This window comes from Herpailurus yagouaroundi, unplaced genomic scaffold (genome assembly GCF_014898765.1).
Source record: "Herpailurus yagouaroundi ecotype Mexico unplaced genomic scaffold, PumYag 77, whole genome shotgun sequence".
Taxonomy (NCBI): domain Eukaryota; kingdom Metazoa; phylum Chordata; class Mammalia; order Carnivora; family Felidae; genus Herpailurus; species Herpailurus yagouaroundi.
Genome location: NW_024412388.1, coordinates 22,825,857 through 22,835,103, shown reverse-complemented (window position 1 = coordinate 22,835,103; position 9,247 = coordinate 22,825,857). Strand labels below are relative to the sequence as shown.

Genomic DNA, 9,247 nt, shown 5'->3' with positions numbered 1-9,247 from the left:
CCTACATTTTGTGATGTTTTCGGTAATTGCTGGCTTTTTGAAACCTGCAGTTTACTGTGATTTCTTTTCTCATTCAGAATAAATATTAAATTGCATAGCCGATTTTGATTCCTAATCCTAAGCCCTTTTCTTAAAGGGGAGGCTGCAGAAGGTTTAATTTTCAGACCCGCGAAGCCGCTGCCTTCTCAGGCTTCCCACCACACTTGGAATAAAACTTGATCTCCGCCCCATGGTCCGCAAGGTCTCCCTGATCCCTCCCTGCCCCTTGACTGCCCCCAGCCCTATCTCCCTCGCTTACCCGGATGTAGACCAACCTGCCATTTCCTGTTCCTCAAACTTCTGAGTCTGACCCACCTTGGTGAATTTGCATTTGCTCTATCTTTTGCCTGGAGCCTCTTTCCCAGATGTTCCTTTCTGGCCATTCAGAGCTCAGCCCAAGGCCATCTCCTCGGAGAAGGCCTCCAAGATAAGCCGATCTGGCACGAAGACCCTTTCCCACCCACCCACAAGGCCCACGCCGGTCACGGCTGTACCCCTCAGCTTTATTTTTCTGACCGTACAATGTTCTCTCTTCCGTACCCTGCCCTTGGAGTAGGGACCCCAGCCACCCCAGGAGGGCAGGGGCTGGGCCTGTCTTCTCATCACTTCATCACTTGTGACAGGGTCTAGCAACACAGGTAACCCCCATGAGTGACTAGACTGCTGGTGTAGTTTGAATTGACATCTTTCCGGAAGATGTGTTGGCAACGTGCACCGACAGCCTTAACGTGTGCAAACCCAGTGATCTTTCTTCGACGTGTTAGTCTCAAAGCCATCATCAGCGAGGTACACAGAAAGGGAGGTTAGCTGAGTGGTTAAGACCAGATGCTTTAGCCAATCAGATTTGGATTTCTGTTTCAGCTCTATTGGCTGAATGCTTTGCTGCCTGACCCTGAGCAAGTTCTTATCGTCTTCGTGCCCTGGTTTGTCATCTGTAAATGGGGATCGTCACTGGACCTACCGGAAAGGGAAGCTTGAGGCTTGTATGAGGTCGTTCGTGGAAGGTGTTTGGCGTGAAGGCAGGTGTATGAAAAGGCTCAGTGTATGTTGATTATGACTGTATTCCATGACGTCCATTAGAGTGTCGTTTGTAACAGAATACAACCCGGAAGCCTAAATATCTAACCACAGGGGATCATCTCCAGAAGTAGCACCACATCTTTAAATTATTGCACATATCTGAAAAGCCTGTTTCTAAAGAATGGTTCCTAATGCAAGTAAAAGCTCACGGAATGAGATTAGGTTTAAAAAAAAAAAGGTGGGATAAAAACCAAATCAAATGTGATGCTACTTTTGTTACACACGTAGAGGTTGATGCTTCTTGGAGTGGATGGACGTGGATGGATGTGTAGCCTTCAAGGCAATGCACCAAGATCCTAACAGACCATCCGTAGATAACGGAATTAGTCATTTTAATTTTGCTTTCGTTCGTAGTATGCTTTTCAAAGAATTCCTTTTCAAACCCATAGAGGCGTAATGTTAGTTTAAATGTGTGCATACAACCATCTGGCAGCATGACCTCACCAAAGCGACCACTCGTGGGTGGTAGATGGTAGGTTCCGTTCTATTCTCTTCACCCTCCCTGTACCTGGCCACTTCGCCACATGACGGGGTGGTGTCTCTGACAGAAGGCAAAGTGAACCTCAGGACCTCTTGACGTTGGACTTGGCTTGTCCCTTCTTTGAGCCAACGAAATGTGGGCAGGGGTGCCTCTGCCACTGCCATGAGAAGAAGATGCCCTCGTATCCAAAACCTGCAGCCGAGCGCTTCCCAGCTAATCTGCCAACATGTGAGAAACGCATGCTTATTGCTGTGTGGTTGTTACACAGCATTAGCTGACTGATGCAGCGTGATGGAAATGCTTGACATGTATTCAGTCAAGAGGACATCCTTATTATCTCAGGAAGGTACAACTGGACTGCAGGGATAAGAAAGCCACAATCTAAGATGTTTTTAAATAAGCAACTAATTCTCATGGATCTCAAAGACGAAGGAAGTCCTGACCGTCCTCCAGTGACCGCAGCTCATTTTCAGACACTGTTAAGGTCCAATATTTAAAATCACAAAAAGGTCATGATCTCCTTGTCCTTAGGTATCATCCAGTCCTGTGGACGACAAAATGCTAACCTTCATGTTAAGAACATTTTCTTTCTCTCAGAAAAATTATACATGTTCATTATAGATAATGTAGGTAGGTGAAAAGGAAAAGACAAAAACCAGAATGCCACCACCAAAAATAACTTCTGTCAAACGTGTTTATATGTTCACGTTTTCCACACAAAAAGGCGGGCATAGTACACATTCTGTTCTAGAGTTTTCTGATTACATTTACTTACATGTCACAAAGATTTCCCTTGTTATTTTATGCTTTTCTATACAATGATTTTTTTATGAGTATGATTTATTGTCAAAATGGCTTACGTATGTACACGATGATTTTGAATTGTGGAATCGTTGCGCCTACTTTTCCACTGAATGGATGGACCATACAGAACTCTACCCAACTCCTGTGGTAATAACACATGTAAATTATGTCTAGTTTTTGGCTGTCATAATCAACATCCTACATGAAAAAGCTCTCCATGTACATCCATATTTCCAAGTGTTAAATTCCTAGAGGTGGGATTTCCGGGTTTTGGGGTTCTATGTATTGATGAGGTGTTCCATCTTCAAATGTCATTTTCCTCGTGTCTGATGGCAGGGATTTGAAACCACTGAACTGTATAATCATCTTCTGTAGTCACAGGCTTCCTGTTGAGTCCTCTGGGAAGGAAGAACCCCTGAAACCAATATCATCCAAAGTACCTTAGCTTGACCACATTCTATCTTCCCAGTAGAGGAGCAAGATCCCAAGAGGGAAAGGCAAGTTATGAGGGCATCAAAAATCTCATTTCTCTCTCAAGTGACCCCCTGTGGGGTGCCCTCAAGTGACCCCCTGTGGGGTAGCCTTATTTGAAATCAAGGAAACTGATCCCAAGGGGGCCCTGAGGCCAACTCTGCAACTGGACCAACTTCACAGTCGAGAGCCCTGGAGCTGTGGCTCCCTGCCCCTACCCATGATCCCTACAAGGAGACTGAGACAACACATTGACCATCGGTAGCCTCCCTTCCCCTTGCTCGGGTGGGCCTTTGTCTTGGGTCCACTCGCCAGCCCTGGGATCCTGCTTCACTCTAATGTGACGTGTAGAGAGAGAAGCGAGGGGCCTCAGTGCACGCTCAGGAGCCGGGGTTCTGCTACTAACCTGCTGGGTCTCCCGGGACGTCATTTCACCTTTCCAGAGATGGAAGAGACTGTCCACCTGTTCACCAAATATGGTTATTCTTCTCTCTGGGCACACAGCAAGACTCCATCTCCCAGACTCCTTTGCAGGTAAGTGGGACCACGTGACTGTATCCCAGACAATTAAGTGTGAGCAGAAGTGACACATGCCAATCCACTTCAGGCCTTTGAGGACCTCCCACGGACTCCTTGCCTTTTTGCCTCCCTGATGTGGCAGAGGGACACCTGTCCTCTGTCCCTTGCCATGGGGCCTCTCCTACCTAGCAGCTTGCAGTAGCAAAGCGTGCAAACCAAGAAGGCGCCAGGAGAGTAGGGGAGCAAGCCGGAAACCGAGTCCTGATTGGTGGGTGCCTCCCCCAAGGAGCTATCCGGGACCCAGCCTCCTGGCACCATGTGGCACCCACCTGTCCAACACACTGGTTGTGGAGTGGCATTGGAGCCATTATACATTCGGGGGTCGCTTTATTGGAGCAGCTGGCACGATCTTAGGTAATACTCAGGACGCACTGAGTATCTACTTTGTGCAGGACCCTAGGTTCCACGTGTCACACGCACCTGCCCTTGCAACCCCCACAATAGACTATGACCTTGGGATTGTTATCCCTGTTTTTTCCAGAGCCGCAAACGGGCTAAGACTCAAGCTCGTGGCTTCAGGATCCTGTTCCCACAACGGCACAGATTTCTGGTTCAGGAGGACCTGACCCTCCAGGATCCTGCTGGTGCAGGAAGCCCACTAAGTGAGCAGAGAGGTGAGGAGTGTGCCGCTGGAGCTGATGGGCTGGGGGCCAGGCCCTCGCCAACAGAGACCTCAGGAAAGGGCTTGGCTTGCTTATGCCTCAGTTTCCCTCTCTGTCCAGTGGGACTGCAGCCCCACCGCATGGGGTTTTCGGGGGTAAAATGAGATCCTGATCATAAAGCCCTTGGCAGTGAGAGCAGCCCTCAGGCCTGGAGTCCAGTGCATCCTTACCTGAAGCGGGTGCCCTCTCTGTACCGGCCTTCCCCTGGCGTGGCCAGGCTTTCCCCGCCCCAGCCGGCTTGCCTTTCCTGACTCATCTTTTTTTTTTTTTTTTTTAAGTTTAAGTTTATTTTTGAGAGAGAGACAGACACAGAGTATGAGTGGGGGAGGAAGACACAGAACCCAAAGCAGGCTCCAGGCCCTGAGCTGTCAGCACAGAGCCCGACGCGGCGCTCGAACTCCCGCACCACGAGATCATGACCTGAACCGAAGTCGGACGCTTAGCCTACTGAGCCACCCAGGCACCCCTCCTGACTCATCTTTAAGCAGAGGGTTTTCTCAACCTCCGCCGGAGCGCTCCGAGGCTCTGCTTTGCTGGGAGAACGGGGCGTCCTCGCTGCTTGCGATAGTTCTCAGGAAGCCGGGGTTCTTCTCAGTCATCTATTAGGCAGACTTTCTCCATCAAAGGGCCTGAAATTCTGAAAACTTTTCCCTCTGTCGCCTGCTGGGAGAGTCGCGGGGTCCTACCGATCTAGTGAGCCCAGGAGAGAAACGAGCGTCTGCTGCTCCCAGAAGGAAGCCTGGCCGGTTGATCTAAAATAGGAGAGGGAGGCTGCTTCGGGGCTGCTTGTTTGGGGCTGGCTTTCCGGGGGTGCGGGGTGCTGTTCCCCAGGGCGCTGGGCCAGGGCTCAGGGCAGGAGCAGCGGGAGGTCCTCTGGATGACTGGGGTGAGGACAGGAAGCCAAAGACAGACGCAGCCAAATGCTGCAAGTCCGTCACCGGGCAATCAGTGAAAGCCAGAGGCGGCCTTGCTGGCTTGGAGTTTTCTAGAGCTGGAAGAGGCCTTAGAAGTCACAGGGCCAGACAGCCTTGAGGACTGTAATTTGTGTGCTGCTCAAATGGTGGGTGTCCTCGCCTCGGGAGAGGGTCCCATCCCCCCACACTCAACCCCGGACGCCTCCAGCCTCACGTGGAAGCCCGCAGCCACACACGATGCCGCTGCTCTGCCACGATGCGTACCCGCCCAGGTCCGAATCTTTCCGTCTGTGTCGCTCGCTGCTTCCCCACCCACCCGGTGACATTCTCAGCACTCATCAGGGTCGCTCAGGTGTCACTCCCTGGCTGAGGTCCTCTCTGCTCCCACCAGGGGGAGCTAACGGCTCCTTCGTCCAGGCTCCCATAGCAAGCTCGCCCCGCAGGGCCCACGATGCCCTTGCCCTCGCCCGGCACCTGCCTGCCCATCCTTCTGATTCTCAAATGGCTCTTCCTCCTCCTTCTTCCGGCCTCAGCTCCCAGGTTCACAAAGACTCGCTGACCGGCCCCACCATGGGCACTGCCCACCCCGCTCAGAGCCAGACTCCGAACATCATCCTGTGGTACTTTCTGCCCCACACCTCTTGAGCCGCCTGGCGCATTCCTGTCCCACGTCATTGTCTTGTCCTGTCCTTCCTGCCTCCCCGCTCTGGACTTGGGTTCCTGGGGGCAGGGCGCTCCCCGCTCACCACTGCGCCCCAGGCCCCACGCAGGCCCGCACGTAGTAGGGCCTCAGTAAGCCTGGTGGTGGGAGTGGACCTGAGCTGGCCCTTCCTTCTCTGACAGCACACGTTTTCTCCCTGGGGACTGACGCCTGTCCTGTCCGGAGCGGCGTGACCCCCTAGCCCCTCCCTCGACTCTCCCCTGCAGCCCGAGGTGGCTCAGAGCTCGCGTGCCTGGCCCCCGCATGTTTTATAGCTCCTCTCTGGACTCCTAATAGCAGCCACATTTTGCGAGTTTGGAGAAGGAGCGCTAAGGCCAGTCAAGTGGATAAATCACATCTCTTCAATGGGCCAAAAATGGATTTACACAATAGTCTGTGACAAACGCGTGTTCGGGGGCGACCTGGCAGGAAACATCCCTTTTTTTGAAGGGCTCGTGGCCCCGGGGAGAAACAAGAGGACTTCTGTAGGAGTCTAATTATTGCCTGTTTTGTAGGAGTCTAAGTATTGCCTCTGCTGACGGGCCGGAGGGCCAGCGCTGCCTCCCCTCACGCTCACGTGCACCCCGTGCCATCTGTCCCCGGGTCTCCCAGGTAAGTGTCCTGCTCCTGGGGGGGAGGAGGGCATGTCCAGTGTCCGTCCTGGGGTTCTGTCTCCCGCCCTCCTGCTCACACGTGAACTCAGAGGGCACAGGGCACATCTGTCCCTGGGAGCCCAGGGCCCGCACACAGCGGGCCCTTGGTCACTGCCGGTCCCCTCTCCTCCCGCAGCTCCAGGAGATGAGCAGGGGGGCTCCCAGGGGCTCTGAATGTTCACGAGGCTGGGGTGCGGTGGGGAGAGCTAGGGCTGAGGCTGCTGCTCAGTAAGGAGATAAGGGCCCCCGCGCCGTCAGGCTGGAAGGGGACTTGGTGGCCATCTGGCCAACGCCTGGACTGTCGGATGGGGGAGAGGAGATGGCTAGGGGGAAGGCACAATGACGCAGGGCTGGCTTCTAGGGGCGCTGTCGATGCCAAGCTCTCTGCGGGGTGGACAGGGCTCACCCACGTGGACACCTGCTGGGGCCCGGGCCCAGCACCTGGCTCCGTGGGTGTCGTCTCCCTCAGGGCTCACATCGGTCCTGTGAGGCAGGCGTGAGCCCATTTCCCACAGGAGGAAAGCAAGGCCTCAGACAGGGGGAGCGACTTGTCCAGCGTCCCACAGCTAATCCTTCCGCCACACAAAACTGGCCCGCTGGGAAAAGACACCCCAACCTCCTGGCGTTTGCGCCCGCCAGAGATCCAATTCCTCAGTCCCACTCACTTCCTGACCCCGGGGCCAGAGAGACGGGGCACAGGCCAGGACCAGGGACCTCAGCGGGGCCTGCTCCCCGGGAAGCCCACCTCCCCGCGCTGCCCGGGTGTGGGGGTGCCGGAACAATTAGGCGGAGACAAAGCCCGAGGATTACATCAGCTGGTTTAGTGCTGGAGTGAGTGCCTTGTAGGGACACAGGACGCTCCGAATTGCAGGATGTCGCTGGCTCCTGATTTCCCTTCCCCGAGACTCAGAGCAGCTCCTGGGTCTCACTCATGCCCCCACGCCATTCTCCTCATGGAAATTCAAAGCAAATCCCCCGATCTTGGACTATTGGCCCGTGTGTCAGCCGAGAGCAGACAGGAGAGGTTACTTAAGGGGGTTTAATTGAGGGATGGTCACCGGATCACCAAGGCGGGGACAGGATACAGGAAATCCGCAGGGGCCGCTGGGCCACCCAGGGAGGGGTGGGGCTGGCAACAGTGGGGAGCCTGTCCATCCCAGGCCTGCAGGGGCCAGGGGAAGGAGCAGTTACCAGACCCCTGAGAGCGCGGCGGCCATGGGGACAGGGGCCTCCAGAGGAGCTGGGACCACAGGAGACTGCAGCCAAAGCCAACGGGGGCTCGAGGGGAGGGAGCCGGGGAGTGAACACTCCTCCCCCTCCCGCCCTGGGTCTCCTCTGCTGCCTCCAGGACCCACCAGAAGCCAGGGCCCAGGGGGGCACAGGGCCCTGTCCTTGCACCTCTGCAGGGAGCAGGGGAGGCGGTGAGGTGGGTCTGGAGGGCACACAGGGGACAGCACGCTGCGTCCTCCCTCATCCTGCGGGCAGGGACTAGGGGCTCCATTTTCCAGCAGGGGAGAGTGCGACTCGGAGAAAGTGGGGGTGCCCAGAGCCTTCACGCCTCCTCAGCCCTCTCCCTTCCCTGCAGACGGAACCTCCCACGGTTTCGACTCTGAGCTGCGGCTGCCGGTACCGATGAACAGCTGCTTAGCGATTTTCAACAGAAACAGAACCTGCGGAGGCTCTGAGTCCAGGAAGGAGCCCGGCGCCCGACCTGGAAGCTAAGTGCGCTGGCTTCCCCGCCAGCTGTGCCGGGAGCATCTCGGGGGGGGGGGGGGGGGGGGCGGACCCGAGGCTCTTCAAGGCCTGATGAGCAGTGGAAGCCACCACATGTCTCAGGAAAGCAGGGTGACCGCGTGGTGGGGGGGGGGCATGAGAGAAGGGGGTGGTTGGGGACACAGCAGAACATCCACTTTGCAGAGCCTTCCAGGCTCTGGCTAATGAGCCCCGCATCCCTGGTGCGGACCCCTTCCTAGGAGAGTGCCCGCCGCAGGGAGTCCCCGCACCCCGAGGAACCCGAGCTGGAGGGGCACCAAGCCCTAGTACTGTTCAAAAGGATCACAGGTGAGCTCTCACCGTGGGTCTTCCCGAGGTCCCTGAAGGCCACGGGAGGCTCTCTGACAGGAACACAGCATGGCTGGAGAGCCCTGACCTGAGCGAGGCCAGGACCCGGGGATGTCTGTCCACCCCATTGCTGGGGGCCCTCGGGACAGCCACTGCCCCTCTCTGATGACCCCTGAACAAGCCCTCACCGGGTCGCCGCTTGGAGCCGTGTTAGATTCGGAGGAGGAGAGAGAACCAAGTAGCTGGGTCCCCGACAGTGGGGACTGAAGCAGAGATGTGGCAATTCTGCTGGGGGCCTAATCTGACTGTAGACTTAGTGACTCATCCCACCGCAAAAGCTGTCCCTCGGGCCCGGGGTGGACACTCTGGGGGCATTCACCCTTGGGGCCACCTTCAGACCCCAGACCTAGGCCAGAGGGGAGGCAGATACCCAAAGGCGGGCTCAGGGCCTTCTGGGCAGAGAATCCCGGGCCCCACGGTCCCCTGTCCCTTGGGCTCGCACAGTCCCCACCCCCCCTTGGTGGCTGAAGAGCAGTGGAGGAGACCCCGGGGTGGGCAGGAGGGTCCTCTATAGCCCAGGGGTCTCTCGGGACCTGGTTTCAGGGCCATTCTGCCCTAAATGCTTGTCACCTGTCACCTCCTTCTCCAACCTCTGTCCTAAGGTGCAAGACCGGAACTAGCTCACGTGGTGGCCTCCCGCCTCTCCCAGACCCCTGCGTCTTCCCTGCCTGCCCCTCAGCCTACGTATCCGGCTGCCCAGCCCCTCAGTTCCGCTCGGCCCGGAGCACGGCCCCAGGAGCCTG

General features: G+C 56.2%; 1 long non-coding RNA gene across 1 annotated transcript in view; it reads left to right on the top strand.

Annotated features, from left to right (window-relative positions):
• LOC121018210 (uncharacterized) overlaps positions 1-1,217 on the top strand; it is a 4,627-nt gene extending 3,410 nt beyond the window's left edge. The window contains exon 3 of the long non-coding RNA XR_005785085.1: positions 901-1,217. This is a non-coding gene — a long non-coding RNA (uncharacterized LOC121018210). The remainder of the gene's footprint in view (positions 1-900) is intronic.
• Positions 1,218-9,247: the final 8,030 nt, after the last annotated feature.